Here is a 17,806-nt window from a genome sequence, read left to right as displayed (position 1 = left end):
ACTAAAATGAAGTAACAAACTGAGCACTTTAGTGGCGGTTGTGTGGGGATCATTTAGTAGGGAAAAATAACTTTTGGCAAAATTGATGGCAAGATTGCAGCGCATCTATTGCTGCAGCCTCAGTCAACTCTGAACTGTATATGTGTATTTGTTGTATGTCTGATCTTTTTCAGGTTGTACTGGAAAGTGATTTCTGTATGTCAGTGTAAAAGCTGTGCAAAGGACAATAAGCAGATTCTGATTCAGATTCTGATAACACACAACACCCCCCCCCCCCACTGCCCCCCTCATTCCCTACCTCACTGCACGCTCTCTCTTCTCTCTCTTACACACAGGCGCACGGCCCCAACACACACACATCCCCATTCCACAACAGTGGGATTGTAATTGTGCTGCTCCTTTATGAAAATAAATGTAATGATGCAAAAAGAGCTCCGCTGTTGACAACACTGTTGTTGACATTCATTGCTAAGGTTAGCTATTTCTGCAATCAAGGAGTGACGTCGTTCACCGTTGAGTACTCTTCTGCGCATGCGGGTCACTTCTGGGTCATTTCACGGTCACACTGTAGATCACAAAAGTTCAGATTTAATTAGAAATGTGAACGGCCCTGCAAAAAAGTTTGATTTTTTTCAAAAAATCGGAATTGAGCATTAAGCCCTGCAGTGTGAACGGAGCCTTACTTAAAGTCCCAGCTGTGTTTTAAGTCACACTTTGTAGTCTAGACTAACAGGAGACAAACATTCACCTTGAGAGTAGCACCATTTTCTCTGGGGTCTAAGGTTTTAATTAAATTAAGAAACCCCGTCTTCTTCTCCACGGAGAAGATGATGAAACAGCAGGAGTCGCAGGCAACCCCCCCCCCCCCCCCCCCCCCAAACACCGCTTCCGAACACAAAATCCTCCGGCGGCCATGTCGCAAATGAATATCGGTACAAGTAATAATCACAACGCAGTATTCTTTATTAACAAATATCAGTAACAACTAACTATCTAACTAATGAACTAACTATATAGGCCTTGTAGAATGAGTGTGTGTGTGTGTCGGGGCGCTGTGTGTGTAGAAGTACTGAGCGTGTGCCACACGAGAGCGAGTCAGAGCCTCTGACTGCGATGGGCTTTAGGCAAATGTTGCAGCGTGGGGGTGGGGGTGGGGGTGGGGGGGGGGTCTCTTCCTCCACGTCTGGCAATAAACCCAGACCAGTTCCAAACAACAGAGGACTTTTTTCTTTTCTTGGGAACAAACTTCCACCCTAACCGGTAGCCATGCTGTCGCTTGCTGTTTCGTGTGTGCTATAATGTTGTTGTTTGTCGCTTGGTATACCGCCGTGTGAAACTAACTACGAAAGCTCTGGGGAGCCAAAAATGTGCCATTACACAAAAACTCGATTTAAGTTATTTTTGAAACCGGCCATTACAAAAAAATTCAAATTAATTCCTTCAATTGATTTTTCGCCCAGGCCTAGTTTTGTGGGATCTCTGGAGTGGGACTAGAAAGAAGAAAAGACAAACAAGAAAAAACAAAAGACAACTACTAAAACATGAGAGAGAGAAAAAAAACTGCATTTCCAAGATCAAGCTTTGGATTGTTGACAAGGCAAAATTTCGTTTGAATAAAGTTCAGCAGGTGTCATTATCGTAGCACAGATGTTCTCATCTCTGCAAATGAGGGTCTTCAGCACAGCCATCGTGTAACCTTGAGGTCCTAATAGAGCTGGCCATCCACAAGCCGCTTGTCCACGGTGACCACAGCTCGGGACTGGGCAGTGAGGTGCTTCCGCCTCAGCGGCAAAATAATCTATCTGCTCAGGATCTCCTCTGGAAACTGGTTGTTGACACTGAAATGGATTTTAACTGGTGATATACTCTTAATATATTTATTTCTTTTTTTAATTCCACAACTGCAAAAGCCTAACAATATTAAGTCTTTTTGCATTGAGCCACAGATAAACGATGTGGGGAAAAAAGACAACACATTGTGCTTTTCTTTAAATTTTATGTGTTTTTGTCCCCTTTTATAGTAAATTGCCGACAGTTTACATTCATTCGATTTTAAAATCATTGTTGTAACATTTGATTGGTATTGTTCAACAGGAGCAAAAATAATGTTAGTACAATAAAAATAAGAGGTTAATACAGTTTGAACATGACTATTTCACTGAAGTCTGTGAGTTAATTGTTGGTGTCGCCAAATAGTAATTACAAAGGTGAAAACCTCGTTGTTCATTTTCTGACATGATTGCACTCTAAAGAAATAACACAAATCAGTGTTAAAAGAAAATTGTTGAATAAAAAGAAAAAAGAAAACAATGTTTCATATCAAATGATCAATATATAATGTGAATAGTTATTTTCTTATGCAATAAATGACAAGGAAATACATTTATCAACATACATTTAGAAAGAATAATTTTACAATTAACATTGTTCTCCTTGTCAACAAATGCTTAAAGTCATCGTTTACAGTTGTTTTTATATTACTTTTGTATTTTCTCAAAAGGAAATAAAGGTTTAAAATGCAAATTGATGGATGTTCTTTGATGAAGACAGAAAATCTCTGCTCTCATTCTTCTCTTTTATTGGGGACACTGATGTTCTCACTGTAAAGTAAACACAAAACCACTGTATCATGGAATGACTTTTTTATTTACCTAAAACTTTTCCTTTCATTCAATATAACTCACAAAAATGTTTGTTTTTGTAGACTTGAAGATAAAATACAATCTTACCTTTTACTGTAGAGAACTGAACAACTGGCTCCTCTGAGGATCATTCTTGTTCTTGTATCCCTCATCTTTGATCCAAGCAGTGATGGTGTTAAGTTGTTCTTGGGTCATGACATCTTTACCTTGAAGCAGGCCAAACCACTTCTCCACCATATCTCTGCTGTTTTCTTGAACTCTCTTTTCAAAGCTAGAGAGCCTGGTTTTACTCTTCTTCAGGTTCTGAGAACTCTTGAAGTTGCTGCCACCGCTGACATGACCATAGTCCACTGCTGCACCAATGACCATCAGTTTGAAGGTGCTCTCAACATCATCCCTGCTGATGGCAGTGGTGAGTAATGTTGTGAATTTTTCAGATGTTCCTGCTGGAAAGTTCTGATTTTTTCCTTGAAGTGCACCAGTGTTCTGAAGTTGTAGGCCATGATGTTTCTCCACATCAGCATTTACATCCACACTGTCAAAGGTTGAGGGTTTTGGTCCTACCTCAAGCATGGCCTTGGCCAGTCTGCTGTTCTGGTTAACTTGACTAGCTTCCAGGATACTATTGGGTGGAGGTTGGTGATCTGTGTTAAAGATTTGTGTCATTTTTGGATTTTGAGGGTAGTGTTTTTGCCATTTTATGTAGTAATTTATTTCTCCAACTTGTGTATTAAGACTTGTCTGGATTTTATTCATGATCTGTTTTGGTCTACTTCCCTCTGGGATGTACCAGTCACTATCTCTGAGTCTTTCAACCCACTGCTTGTGCTTGATGAAAGATCCCCACTGACTGGGACGTTGAAGTAAAGTCTTGGCCTCCGCAGATCGTAAGTAATCAGCTTCTTGTGAGATCTCTACTTCATTGGCTGTTGGTTTTCTGGCTCTTGCCAAAGCCAAAAACAGGCTGCTCTTTCCATTGCTGTTGGTGATCACTATCTTGTTATCAATGTAAGTGTCAAAATGACCATCAGGATGTTTGTCACTCTTTGGTCTGTAGATCAGTGTTACTGTCTGATCAGAGGTTTTGCTGCGTGGGTTTACTTCCTGCATTTTAGTAAGACTTCCATGTTTATTCTCAGTTAGGATGACAACTTTAGTTCCTGTAGCCTCTGACAGAACTCTCACATCAAGGATGGTCCCCCCACTGCCAGGGCTTTTGATCTTCTCTGCATAAGACCTTGAGAGTTGAGAATCTGGATTAACAGTCATGTCTGCAGTTGAACTGCGTGCAGCTTTAAGCTTGTCTTCTGCTCTCTTGAAGCCTTTTTTAATGTATTCTCCAAGGGCCCCATTCACCTTATCTTGTACTTGAGAAATGATGTGACCGGAGAACTTCTGGTTAAAAACCTCCACCATAGCATCAGCCAGTAATTCAGAAATAGCATTGGCTATATCTTGCTTGAGTGATTTCAAAATCTCTGAGTCTGAAGCTGAAAGCTCATTTTCTTTCACTTTTTCTGTAATATTTGTATTTTGTTTGAATGATTCTAGCTCCTTTTGAAGATTTGAGAAGAATTTTGTGGAGATAGTTGATACTGCCGCAACAGCATCAGCTGCTAGTATCGAAAGATGTGCAGCTTGAATGACTTGAAAAAATACTTTGACTTTTCCTTTGGCCTCTTCTTTAGCTCTGTCTATCACTTTGATAATGGATGAGTTGAGCTTGTTCTGCCAACTAAGGTCTGCATAGAATGGCTGCAGTGCAGTTTTGCTTAACTTTTTGAAAACTTCAAGGAGATTAGCTTTTCTCTTTTCATCATTGAGGAGCTCTTTAAGTTGTTCCTTATCTACCAGGTGTAGGACAATGGTAGAATCTACTAAAGAACTCAGTGGGTCTTTCTCTAAGTTGGATTCAACGCCATTTGTGATTGTCTTGGTCAGATCATTTTTTATACTTTTTAATATCTGTTTCATTATTTCTTCCTCTGCCTTTCCAAGCCCTTGGAAAAATATTTCTTTCCCTATTTTTTTACTGGCCTCTTTTACTGCATTTTTTAGGTTTGTCTTTGTGACAGCACTCATACTGTCTTTAGCATGTTTGGAGATTAGCTTTGGAAGTGCCTTCAGTTTTTTGCCCAAGTGTTTCAATGCCATTTTGCAAGCTTTTAAGCCTTTAGAAACCAACTTTCCAACTCCGAATGTAATGAGTGACACACCGACGGAAATGGCTTTCTGTATAGCCCAGTCTTTCCAGCTGAACTCTCCTGTCACTAGGGCCTCGATGCCATAGATGCAGTCTGACACTCCTTCAGAAATGAGTCCAAAGCCAACTTGAGCTAGTGCTCCACAAGTGAAGACAGCAAGCAGAACTCCAGCAACAATCTGTAAGACTCCAAGAAAAAACACCAAAATAGCTTCCCAAATGGAGGGCTCTTGTTCAACAGCAAATGCATACTGCAGACCACCTTTGTAGAGGCTGTAAGCTTCAACTTGGAGTTCTTCATCAGCACTTGAAATCAATGAGAAAACTGGAGATTTCTTGGCCACAGCATTTTTATCCTTCTCTATGATCTCATCTAACTTCTTAATGGCCTCAGATATGTTTTTACCCCATGTTTCATACATGTTGCATCTAGTTGTCAATTGTTTTTCCAGACTTGTTTGTTCATTCTTGGTTGATTCAACAGAACCCATCTTCACAAACTGCAAACAGATCATAGACTCCTCACTAAGGCACTGTAAGGACTCCTCTGCTTTCTTCAGATCTTCTCTGGCATTTTTTAGATAGTTATTCTTCCTCTGCATAATAGTACAGTAAGCATGATTGTAAGAAGCAATTGCTGCCCAGCTTTTATCCTGGTCCATGGCTTTCTGAAAGAGACTGGCTCCAAGGTCCCATTTCTTATCATCAAGTGCAACATTTCCAAACTTTATAAAGTGATAAATGCTTGAACATGGGGATTCCTGCTTTTGAGACTGATCTCTTGCCTCTGCCAAATCAGCCTTCAGACTTTGTTTCAGTTCCTCCATTTTCAACTGGTCAATGTCTTCTGATTTAATTTGCAGCCAAATGCCCCAGAACTCATTCATGATATCTATCATAACTCGTTTTTCATCTTCATCTGAAATCTTGTGAACTTCTTGAAGAGTTTTGCAGTAGTCTGAGAAAAGTTCTTCCCTTAATTTCATTTCATGGACATCATCCATCATGCAACGTATTCTTTCTTCTGCAAGTGTGTCTCTTGTACTCTTCGCTTCCTCTAGAGAGGTCCCTGTCTTGAAACCTCGCTGAAGGTGTTCAGTGGACATGAAGATCTGGGCAGATCCAGGTTTGCCTTTGCGAGCCGTTCGACCAAAGGCCTGAAGTTCCACTCTTGTGTTGTCTGAAAGGAACGAGAGGATCACAAATAACCCCCCGTTATTGTTCACGTCTTTGGAAACCTTTATGTCTGTTCCTCGTCCGGCAAGGTTGGTGGCAACTATAACATCTCCAGGAAGAAGTGTTTTTTCTATTTTGCTCAAGCTGTCATTGTCGCTTCGGCAGTAGAGAATGATATCACCTGAGACACAGCTTTTTAGATCGTCATAGATCTCTTTGGCTTTGTTGATTGTTTCACAGATTATCAGAGCCGCTCTTCCATCCCTGTAGGAATTTTTGGAGACCTGAGCCATCACCACATGCTTTATTTCCGATTTCCACTCTTCAGATGAGGTTGTCACTTTTCCTTCGACTTCAAATAACTTCTTTCTGTTGAATGCTGGCATTTTGCAGGCAGTCAGGTTTGGGTAAAGGTTCTTCAGAAACAGAATGTCTTTTTCACTGCCAAGAGTTCCTGTCGTTCCATAGATTTTCCCCTGGTACTTTTCAAAGAATGCAACGTTGGAAATGTAGTTTGTCACAGTTGAAATTGTGCTGAGTTTGATTTGGTGTTTGATCTCAACAAACTGCTGGAGACCATCTCCCCATTTCTTATTTAGTTCCACGATCCCTGTGGATCTGAAATCCACTGGACAAACATGATTGTTTTCTACAACGTAATCTCGTCCCTCTCTTAGTTGCAAAGCCAGAAATGCATTCTGAGTCCACACGGACATTTTTTCACCAATCAAGTTCTTCAAGAATCCAGGAATGCGGATTTCATCTTTGTTGTTTGTGCATGGGGTGTACTGAATTTTCTCGGAGATCGTATCAGCTATTGGCTGAACTAGAATTTCATCAGAGTCGTAAAGAGAACAACAAAACCCTTCCTCCATGACCAGAAATGTTAGTTCTGGAATTGAGTTTTTATCATAAGGGCTGAGTTTCTCAAGAGAAAGCAATCCTTTCTCATTCAAAGTATAGACAGTAAAGCCATAGGGAACATAGTTTTCCAGTTCTTTAAAGAAGTTAACTGCTGTATCTTTACTCACAGTTTTCAGTTTGTCACGAAGTTCATCTGGTTTACTATTGTAGATTTCTTCAGCAAACCCCATGGGTACAGTGTTGGTTTCTTCAGCAATACGTAAAATATCAATTGGGTCTGTTATTTCAGTTTCTTTTGTGTCGATTGAGTCATAAATGGCCTTGAAAAATGAAGCTGGAGGGCCTCGCACAAATGACTGATATGGTGAAGAGACATAGCCATACTGACGGACATGAGCCCAGATCATGGCAAGAACAGTGTTGAGGTGCTGCATGCAAACCATGGGACTGGACAAGTAGGTCAGCTGCACCCCTTGGTCAAGCAGCAGAGAGTCCACTTCATCAATGATGATGCACTGATATTTACGATCAGGCCTCACATCCTTCATCTCAAATATCTGACGAAGATGATCTGCAGCAAAGGTTTCGATAGTTCCATAGATCACATCTTTCTGGTAGCATTCTTTTCTTTCACTGTCCTCAGTCTTGTTTGTGTTTGTGTCAACTGTAATGCCAAAGTGCTCAAAGAATTTACCCCATTCTTCTGCGTCTCTTTGACACAACACTGACGAGCTGGAGACTACATCCACTTTTTCTCCCCTCAACACACGAAGCACTGCAAACATTGCAATGACACAAGACTTTCCCTCCCCAGTGCCCATTTCCAGGAGCTTCCCAGTGTCAGACAAGGCCAAGAGGCACCAGCTAATCATCTGAGTGGCTCTGGGCCACCACTTTTCATCAGCTACTTGCTGATGAACAGCATTGCATAAGAATGCAAGGATCTCTTGAAGGTTCTCTTTGTCCATATTCTGACTCAGAGTTTTTGCCTGCGTTATATCTTTGTAATTTTTAATTTCACCACTTTGTATCAAGTTTGTGACATGAGTTACAATACTGTAAGACTTGGTCAGTGTTTGCTCATCAATATCTTTCATCTGACGCAGTTCCTCAAAAAGCATGTCAATGGTTTTGCCTTTTTCATCTCTCAGGCTCTTGTCCAAGTGCTGGATAAGGTTCTCAGTTTTATAAGAACCTAAAAGGTCAAGAAGAGTTTGATTGCTGTCATCTGTCCATGTGGAAGAAACCTGGTATGTTTCCAACAGGTGTAAAATCTTCATGATGGAAGTGCAGCCCTCAGTGGAATGGTGCTGAGTTAATGCTCCAAGCAGGTTTAATAATTCAACTGGTGACCAAGCATGTCTGCTGAAATTTAAAACCATTTCCAAAATCTGTTTGGTTTCTTCATTTAAATCTTGGGATTGCCCTGCACAGCTAAGCAGAGCCTCCAAACACCATCTGCCAGCTTGTGCTGCCGTTTCTTTCTCAGCTTCTGCTTCGCTACAAACGACTCGAACCAGATTCTCCAGAATTGTCAGGATAAAGATCTCGTTAAACTGCAGCGTCTGTCCTGAAAGCTTTTTCAAGATGTCGATGATGATTGGACTTTTGGTGTTCAAACCTTTGTTCATGTTATTGTGAAGGTTTTGAAACAAAGCTTTCACAAACCATCTTTTTGGTTCCATTTCAAGACTTTTACATCTTTGCATGATGTTTTGCAGAGTTTGAGCAGCAAACTCCAGTGGACTGTTGCCTTTTAGCTTTAAAAATTCAAGATTCTCCAAAGAATCAAGACTTTGTTCTTCAATAAAAAATCCACGAGGAAGTGGAGGAACCCGGTTTTCCATAACCTCTTTTGCATGCTGAATGTAGTCGGACACAAAGTCACTCAATGTGCCGTACACAATGTCAGCTTCGTAAACATCCTTAAATGAAGTTCCTGTTGTCTTGTTTGTGTTAAAGGAGATTCCAAGGGAGTTATAAAAGCCAGACCACTCTTTCATCTGCTGATCTGATTCAATATCAGAGTTCAGAACAATGTCCAGTTTGTTTCCTTTGCAGACTTGTATAGCTGCATACATAGCTAACACGCATGGGTCTTCTTCAGTACCAACCAGTTGTGGTACTTGGGTGTTCTCCTTCAGCAGCATGGCACACCATTGTAACATGTGCTTCACTGAAGGCCACCAGCCTTTTGAGTCAAAAACTGCTTTGCACAGCAGAGACAGACAGCTCTGTAGGTCATCTGTGCTCAAAGATCCACTTTTTATTGAATCTCTCATGCATGTTGGCTGTTTTTGTGGCTGTTCAGAGTAGACTAAGACACCACTTGGGATGTTTTTTATCATTTCAGTCAAGGAATCATCTAGATTTTGAGACGATTTTAACTCTGCAAGGGCTTTAAGGAGATTTCTTTCATCACTTTTTCTGAGAATTTTGGGGAAATCTTCAGAGATGTTTGCAGCAAAGTCAATAGCTTCAGTGAAGGTCCGTCCATAGTCATCTCTCCAGTCTGGGGATACATCATACACTTTGACCAGTATCAGTAATTTAGTTATTGAAGCTTTTTCTGCACATTTCTTTGACAGTCCTTTAAGCAGATTTAGTGCTTCCATTGGAGTCCACTGGTTTTCTTGCACAAGTCTTAAGATCATTTCAGTGGACTCTGAGTGTGTTTCCTTGGTGTGTAGATCAGTGAGCGTGGACAACAGCAGCTTCAGGCATTTGATTTCCATCTTTAAAATGAACACAGACTCTCTTTCAACAGAATTCTGCATTGATGATAAGAGGATGCTCAGGAATTCTGCAGGGAAAAGAAGATCAGTCGAGAGCTCATCTTCCGCCCATTGTTTGGCTATGAGGACTGCATCTGTGTCCGAGCTGTTGCTGTCACTGTAGAAGTGCATCATGGTAAGATACAGAGCTTGGGTCAACAGGAAACTGTCAGCTGCACTGCCTGCTGATTGGCTGATAGATCCTATGAGGAACTGCATGTGGTCACAAAGCCTTTGTGAGGACTCTTCCTCTAGTTTTTCCACAGACAGCACACATAGTTCTGTGATGTAGACTTGGGTGTGCTTCAGTGTGGTGAGGGATGGAAGAGCATGAACCCATTCCTCAAAGAGGAGTTTGTCCAAAGCTGACACCACCTTTCCCAGCTGATCAGAGGAAAGTTCATCCAGACTGAGATCTGCAACCTCAAATCCACATTTCAGTGAGAGAATCTCTAAAAGGTCATCACTGTCACCGTCTGACTCAAATTCATCCAAATGTCCTTTCAGAACTTTTCTTTTGGATTCTTGTTCTGATAAGTTGGTTCTCAGATGTTGTTCATACTGTTCCTTAGCTTGGTGCTGTGATTCTTCCAGTCTTTGATTTAGCTCCTCTTCTCTTTTCTTTCGCTCTTCCTCTCTTTTTCTCTCCTCTTCTCTTCTCCGCTGCTCTTCCTCTCTTCTTCTCTCCTCTTCTCTCCTTAGGTTTTCTTGGTCATTGATTTCCTTGTTAAAGCAGTAGTTGCACTTGTACATATTATCATAGCCAACTGGTCTGTAGTATTCTCCTCCATTGAAAATATAGACGTACTGTCCACGAAACGTACCTTTGTATAAATGATCAAAGGATGTGCATGGAGGGAGAACTTTGTTACAAATGCGGCATCTCAGGCTGTCTCCCATGTGACATTCTGATGGTACATTTCCCATTTTACTGAGTTCTTTAGTTGTAAGGTTTTGGCTTTTAGTGAAATTTGAGCTTTCCTGAAAAAAAAATATAGATATAATAAAGTTGATGGTAATGCAAAATCAATTAATACTTTTCTTCTGTATATATATATAAAAAAAACAATTTTAGAGTGACCATGGGTCATTTCTTTTATTTTATTTTTATAACTATTTATTGAACATTTTTTGTATTAAACAGACATGTGTGTAATGGAATGTAAAAAAAAAGGCAATGTGTAAAAATAAACACTCGAATGTCAACCCGTCCCACCCACCCACCCACCCCTTCAACAACCCCAAGAGGCCAGACAGACACAAAAATAAAATAGATAGATAAATAAATAAATAAATAAATAAATAAAAATAAATAAATAAAAAACACAAACCACTTGGGCTTTTAAAAATTAGAAATATGTTAAAAAGAAGAGAGAAAAATAAATAAATTAAAAAAAATAATAAAGAAGGGTAATTAAATAAGTAGTAATAAGTGAGAGAACCAGGGTAACAGCAGTGGCTTTTTGTTGCACTGGGGCTCGGTCAGCATCCAGATTGTGAGGAAATGTCAAGGAGTCCATATATTGTAGGAAAGGGCTCCAGGTCTCATGAAACACCCTGAGTGAGCCTTGAAGTGAGTACCTACGCCTCTCAAGTTTGAGATTGTAAAGCACCTTGCGGACCCAGCGGACATGCGAAGGGGGACGGGGGAGCTTCCAGTTCAGCAGGACCAGCCTGCATGCTAATGGGGTGGTAAATGCAATGGCCCGCTTCAGTGCACTCAGCGTGTCTGAGGTTGGGGGGAGACCAAATATTGCCGACATGGGATTTGGTGTGACGGTGTATCTGTAAGCCCTCGATAATGTATCAAATACATCTGTCCAAAGTGCTGCGAGCACTGGGCATGACCAAAACATATGGGCATGATTGGCAGGAGAGAGATGGCATCTGCTGCAGGCATCACTAATAGAAGGGTAGATTTTGGCCAGTCTGGCATTGGTATTATGGACCCTGTAAACAATCTTGCATTGAATCAATCTATGGCGGGCGCAAATAGAGGACAAATGGACAAGAGACAATGCCGACCTCCCTTGTTGTTCCGTCATGTTAAGGTTCAGACTGTCCTCCCACGCAGTTTTGACAGTATTGGACAGCTTTGAGGATGCTGTCCAAATTGACTTGTAAAGGCTTGAAATGCATCCATTAACAAAAGGGTCTTTGGAGAGAAGAACATCCAGAAGAGTTTCTGGTGGGCGATTTGGAAAATGAGGAAACAGTTTTTTAACATAGTCACTGATCTGGAAGAAACGGAAGAGATGTTGATTCGGGAGGGCATATTTCTTTGACAATTGTTCAAATGAGGAAAAGACATTGTTTGTGTACAAGTCAGAGATTGATTTAATCCCATTACCATGGATCATTTTCAGTTCTCCTTAATGTTGGTTGTATTTAACTGTATTTGTCTTTCAGGAGGTCTTCTTGATTAAACTGGATTGAAATAAGAAATAATGGCTCCTAAAGCTCATTAAAAAAAAGTTTTACATAAAATCCAACTGGTTTTATACAATCAATAAAGTCCCATTAGTTGTCACGTACCTAGGTGTGTGATGTTTGTTATAAACAAAAAAACATTAGGGGACCGTTTTTATTATTGCCTTGATGAAATTGAGAAAAATATCAAAGTTTTGGAGGCCTGAGAATGCTGGGTCCCCATCCTGCAGTGGGTCTCTGTCAGGCTGGGAGCTGACCTCCCGGGAGCCGCCATAGTGATCGGCACCACTCCAGCTCCATGAGTCCTGCGACAGACTGTGTAGCGTGTACTCGTTTTTGCCCAACAGTAGTCGAGATTGGCTCCAGAAACCCCGCAGCCTCGAAAGGGATACAATGGGTTGAGAAAATGGATGGAAGTTTAAGGGGGGATTATTTAGGTGGACATTAATAAATTATATGTATAGTTTTATGTATTTGTTGCAAATTTTACTTGTTTCATTTTATATCGACTCTTTTGACCCAAAGGACACATTATTTTTTGGAGGTGCTATATGATTTCTTACCTTGTCAGCACTTTGATACTGCAGGTTTTCTTCTTTAGATCTTCATTCAAGGACAAAAATCCAATGGTCTGTGCTCAGACAATCCAGAACAGACTGCAGACAGCAAATCTCTGGGTTCAGTGGTTGGCCCAGGGCCAATCCATCAATCTCCTTTACAGTCGCTGTGTGTAACACTGCACTGGAACCTGTGTATGTTACAAAAAGTTTAGTACCCAAATTAGTTAGAACATGTAATCATTCCTTTGGTTTAAAAATTTTATTAAGATAAATAGTATCGCTGTGTATTGTTACTTTCTTGGAATCCAATTCTATTCACAAATCAAGATCAACAATTCACTGATGAAATCATGATTTACTATTCATTATATTTAGTTTTAATGGCTGCTATACAATGAATCAAATAAGTATTAAAACACCCTGTGATTTTGCAAGTTCCCCCACTTAAAAATCATCGAGGGACCTGATATTGTCATCGTAGGTGCATGCCCACTGTTAGAGACATCATTTAAAAAAAATCTGGAAAAAACATTGCAGGATTTTAAATGATTTATTTGTATACTACTACAAATAAATATTGGAAAACCCGTCTATCAGAATTCTGAACCTCAAATACCTGTAAGTCTGCCTACCTGTAAGTAGTCCACTTCCACTCCAACTGTTTGAAATTGTTAGCGCGTAAAGTCATCCCATAAAATAAATAAACTCCAACTACCAACATGGCCAAGACCAAAGAGCTGTCTAAAGACTCCAGAGTAGAGGTAAGATCTTAAGCCCGAGCCCGAGTCAGAACCCGACCAGCCCCAAATCCGGGTCGGATCGAGCTTCTCTCTCGCTGACTTTTTTAATAAATACATTGTAATGGCTGCAAAGAAGCTCCTTAGGCGGGCGGTTTTCAAACAGCTCTTTATTAATCCTGTATGTCAGAACGGTTACCGCACGAACCGAAAGGCACAGCCAGCTTCTTCTTACTCAGAGGGAGAACGTTCACCGAACGCACACACACCCACAGGTAGGACCCGCGCCCCCCCACCAGTCACCAGCCCACCGTTGATTGACATACACTGTGGCCCAGCAATTGGCAGAAAGAGGGGGGCGCTGGCCACCCGCAGCTCTGCGCACGTGTCGTGAATGTAATTTTCCCTCCACAAATCCGCATCTATTTTGTTTAGGTATCCCCGATATGGAGTAGCAAGAAGTCAAGGATAAACTTAAGACAGGGGAACTGAAAAGGCAAACACGCACCGCGGCTGCAGTATTTCTCCGCATTAAGCGAGTGCGCATCAAGATCTCTCTTTCACTCTCTTTGTCTGGCCTCTTATTCTGTGTTCCAGCGTTATTTTGTTGTGCAAATGCATTTATCATGATCATAAATATATGTAGATTATTTTAACCTTAAGAAATCTTGCGTTTTTTTTCTGCCGAAAATACTATGGGATAGCCAACTGGTCTGGGCCTGCAAATCGAGTTAATTGGTCGGGTTCGGGCTGGGATCGGTTTTAATGCCCGCGGGCCTGGGTCGGGTCGGGCTGGATTTTTTAGGCCCAATCCTACTTCTACTCCAGAGACAAAATTGTAGACCTCCACAAGGCTGAAAAGGACAACGGGGCAATTGCCAAGCAGCTTGGTGAAAGCAACATCCACTGTTGGAGCAATTATTAGAAAATGGAAGAAGCCAAAGATCATTGCCAAACTCCCTTGAACTGAGGCTCCATGCAAGATCTTACGTTGTGGTGTCTCAATGATCCTCAGAAAGGTGAGGAGTCAGCCTCGAAAAACACAGGAGAAGCTGGTCAATGACCTGTCTAAAATTTGCCAGTGACCATTTAGATCAGGGGTCTCAAACTCAATTTACCTGGGGGCCACAGAAGGCAGGGTCTAGCTGAGGGAGGCCCGCAACTTCAGTGCGTAAACACACGCAACTTGTGAGTGTTTAAGAGCCAATAAATGTTGTATGGAACATATACAGTACTACACTATTATATGTACTCTATTATTACCTGTTTTCTGTACAAAATGTACTTATAAAACTCTCATTCAAATAAAAATAGTAAATAAAAAAATCAATAAGTAAATAAATCAGTAATACATTTCTGTTTAATCAGTCTTCTATATCTGCTGTTTTCTAATTTAAACGCCCCTATTAACACAGTTCAGTTAACACTGTTGAATTATAACTATTAAACACAAAAGAAGACTCAGATTCTACAGTTCTGTAACCTCCATCAATGGGTTCTTCTGAACACAGCTGCTCTTTTCTTCTTCTTACTGCTGGACATTTGGCAGCACTTCCTCCCAAACAGCTGAGACCTTCAGTATGGCTAAATTGAATGCTAAGGACAACTCCAACTTCCTGTTCTCCTTCAGTCTTGCTGCAATTTCGCCCCCCCAGGCGAGACGCTGGTTCATCTCAAACACATCTATCGTTGCTTTTTCCCCACGTATTTTTAGTGTGTCTAAGACTACATGTCGTCGCTCGCACATGTTTAATGTTAAAGCCCCGTTAGCTGTCACGCATGTAGGTGTGGGACATTTATGCTGCTAAGCTGGCCCATCTCCTGGGGGAGTGGTGGGTTGCAGTGACAGCCGCGCCCGAGAACCGTTTGGTCGGGGTTGATCAGCCGCCGCCAGTGGCGCCTAACCGTCACCATAACCTTAACCCTCCTCGGGGTCTGTGTGGCCCGGAGAAAAGATCAGCACGGACTGCATGTATGTAGAAAATTACGAGCAAATAAATACGTTCTAGAAAGGAAAGTAAGGAACTCCTTAATGTGGTCCGGGGAGGGGGCTGTCAGGTTTCCTGCCTTAAATGTTGCCCTGCTTTAAACCTGGTCAATGTCACGCCCCTAAGAGTCATATACCCCACAGTGATTGGTTGGTTCGTCAGCTTTAATTCCACTTGCTTCTAATGACCGAGCATTCCACTGGTATTTAAACGCAGCACTTGCGCACGAATTTGTGAGACGTGAAAACAGTCTCACGGTAGATCCGTGCGTAACTTTTGCTTCGTGTGTGCGTAACAAGGGATTCGTGCGTGTTTTTTTAAGATGTGTGTGTGTAAGTAGTTTCAAGCTGTTGTAATCTTAATTTGTGCATACGTAAATTGCATTTTGTATTTTTTTCATTTTATATTTTTTTAACTTATACACAAAATGTATTATGTGAGTAACAAATCACGCACAAATCCAAATTTATGCACAAATCCTAATTTACGCACTCACAAAGCAAGAATATGCATATACAAATCCTAATTTACGCACAAATCAAGAATTACGCACGCACAAATCCGACTGAGTCTAATTTCTCTCCATACTCCAGTGAGTCCTTGAACATGCATGGAACACCACCTCCAGGAAGCGTCCAGGAGGCATGCAGAGCAAATGGGCTACCCACATCAACTGGCTCCTCTCGATATGGAGGAGCAGTGGCTCTAATCTGAGTCCTGTCCGGGTAACCAAGCTTCTCACCCTATTTCTAAGAGGGCCCCAACCTGGGGCCTTGGGGAACACTGTCCTGCATGTTATCCATGTTGCGGTGCTTTTGCACATCTAATTCAGCTCATCATCCGGCTCTGCAGACACCTAAAAACGACAGTCATCAAAGGCAGGTGTGTTTGAGCAGGGTAGAATTGAGAAAATGCAGGACAGTGTTATCCGAGGTGCAGGGTTGGGAAACACCGCTCTAAAGGGAGAGTGCAGCCACACTACGGAGGAAGCTCATTTCAATTGTAAAGCTGTAAATTTGGCAAAACTGACTGTTGGCCATTATATTTTAAGAATTAAAATTGTATTATTTTATTTCTTAACAAAATTTTCTTCTCTGCTGAATGATGCCAGTTAATTATTCTGGTTGGAAAGCCTTCCCTCATATATATATTAACCTCGTTTTAACTGGCTCTCCTTCCAAAACATTTAAAAATCCATGGTCTAGTACTTTGAAAGTCTTACATTACCTTCTTGTGCAGGATTAGGTGCAGAAGAATGCATGTGCCTCTGATGTCAAAATTCCTCATGAAGCCTTATAAAGAAAGAGGCACATTGTTCATCTTGATGTTTAATGTTTAACTAGCAGTTAAACATTAAACTAGTTAAACAGTTAAACTAGCAGTTAAAGTTTTGATAAAGCAGTTTTTCGTTGGAAAGGCTGTTTAGCAAGTTATACATTACCATTTACAATTGGTCTGTACATGATGCCATTCAATTCAAATTTCTTAGGAAAATGCAAGTTTAGGTCTCAAAGCCCTACGCAAAAAGCAGGAAACATCCATCCATCCATCCATCCATCCATCCATCCATCCATCCATCCATCCATCCATCCATCCATCCATCCATCCATCCATCCATCCATCCATCCATCCATCCATCCATCCATCCATCCATCCATCCATCCATCCATCCATCCATCTTCAAACCTGCTTCAAGCCAAACTAGCTACTGACAGGGTGAAGGCAGGTTTCACCCCGAATAGGTCGCAGTCTGTTGCAGGCCAAACAATCACACGCTCACACACACACCTTGTGCTTGTAGTTCTGATTTAAATGCATGTATTGATTCCTGTGTTAGTTTTCTTTGGTAAACTATTTGCTTTTTCTCTTTTATTTCTCTGCAAACGCATTCATAGTTAGCAAATACTGGGAGGTGGTCACTGATGTCTGTCATTAGTATCCACTTTTTATTCTGTTTTCTAGGCAGTTTGTGAAAATATTATCTATCAAGGTTGCGCTGTTTGTTGTTATTCTGCTAGGTTTGTTGGTTAATGGATATAAGCTTAGACTGTACATTGTGTGCGTGAAATCTTCTGTTTTGTTGTGATTGTTTTGGTTCAACAAATCTATGTTAAAATCGCCACAAAGAAGTATGACCTTCTTGGAAATATTGGCAACCATGTTTTCAATAGCACTTGTGAAGGTTTCCATGTCAGATACAGGGGCTCGATATACGCAGCTGATTATGATGTTACTCTGTTTCTCCATACTAATCTCTACAGATATATATTCCATGACATCATCAATACAGCCCGACATTGTCTCCAAGACTTAAGACTGTTGTCTATATAAAGAGCCACCCCCCCACCTTGCTTATTTTTCCTGTACTTAGTGAAAGTCATAGCTCTCCAGCTGGAAGCACTTTTAGCCAGGTTTATGAAATTGCAATTATT

At 41.0% G+C, this 17,806-nt stretch overlaps 1 long non-coding RNA gene across 1 annotated transcript; it reads right to left on the bottom strand.

The window, feature by feature from the left end:
• Positions 1–1,976: 1,976 nt before the first annotated feature.
• Positions 1,977–16,672, bottom strand: LOC111949050 (uncharacterized). The gene is made up of 4 exons (XR_013650647.1): positions 16,602–16,672; positions 12,653–12,837; positions 2,730–10,640; positions 1,977–2,600 (listed from the first exon to the last, which is right to left on the bottom strand). It is a non-coding gene; the product is annotated as an uncharacterized LOC111949050 (long non-coding RNA).
• Between the last annotated feature and the right edge of the window lie 1,134 nt (positions 16,673–17,806).

Source organism: Oryzias latipes, chromosome 17 (assembly GCF_053564925.1).
Source record: "Oryzias latipes strain Hd-rR chromosome 17, Olatipes_Hd-rR_3.1".
NCBI lineage: Eukaryota > Metazoa > Chordata > Actinopteri > Beloniformes > Adrianichthyidae > Oryzias > Oryzias latipes.
The sequence above is the reverse complement of the archived record's forward strand: the minus strand, read 5'-3'. Positions and strand labels throughout refer to the sequence as shown.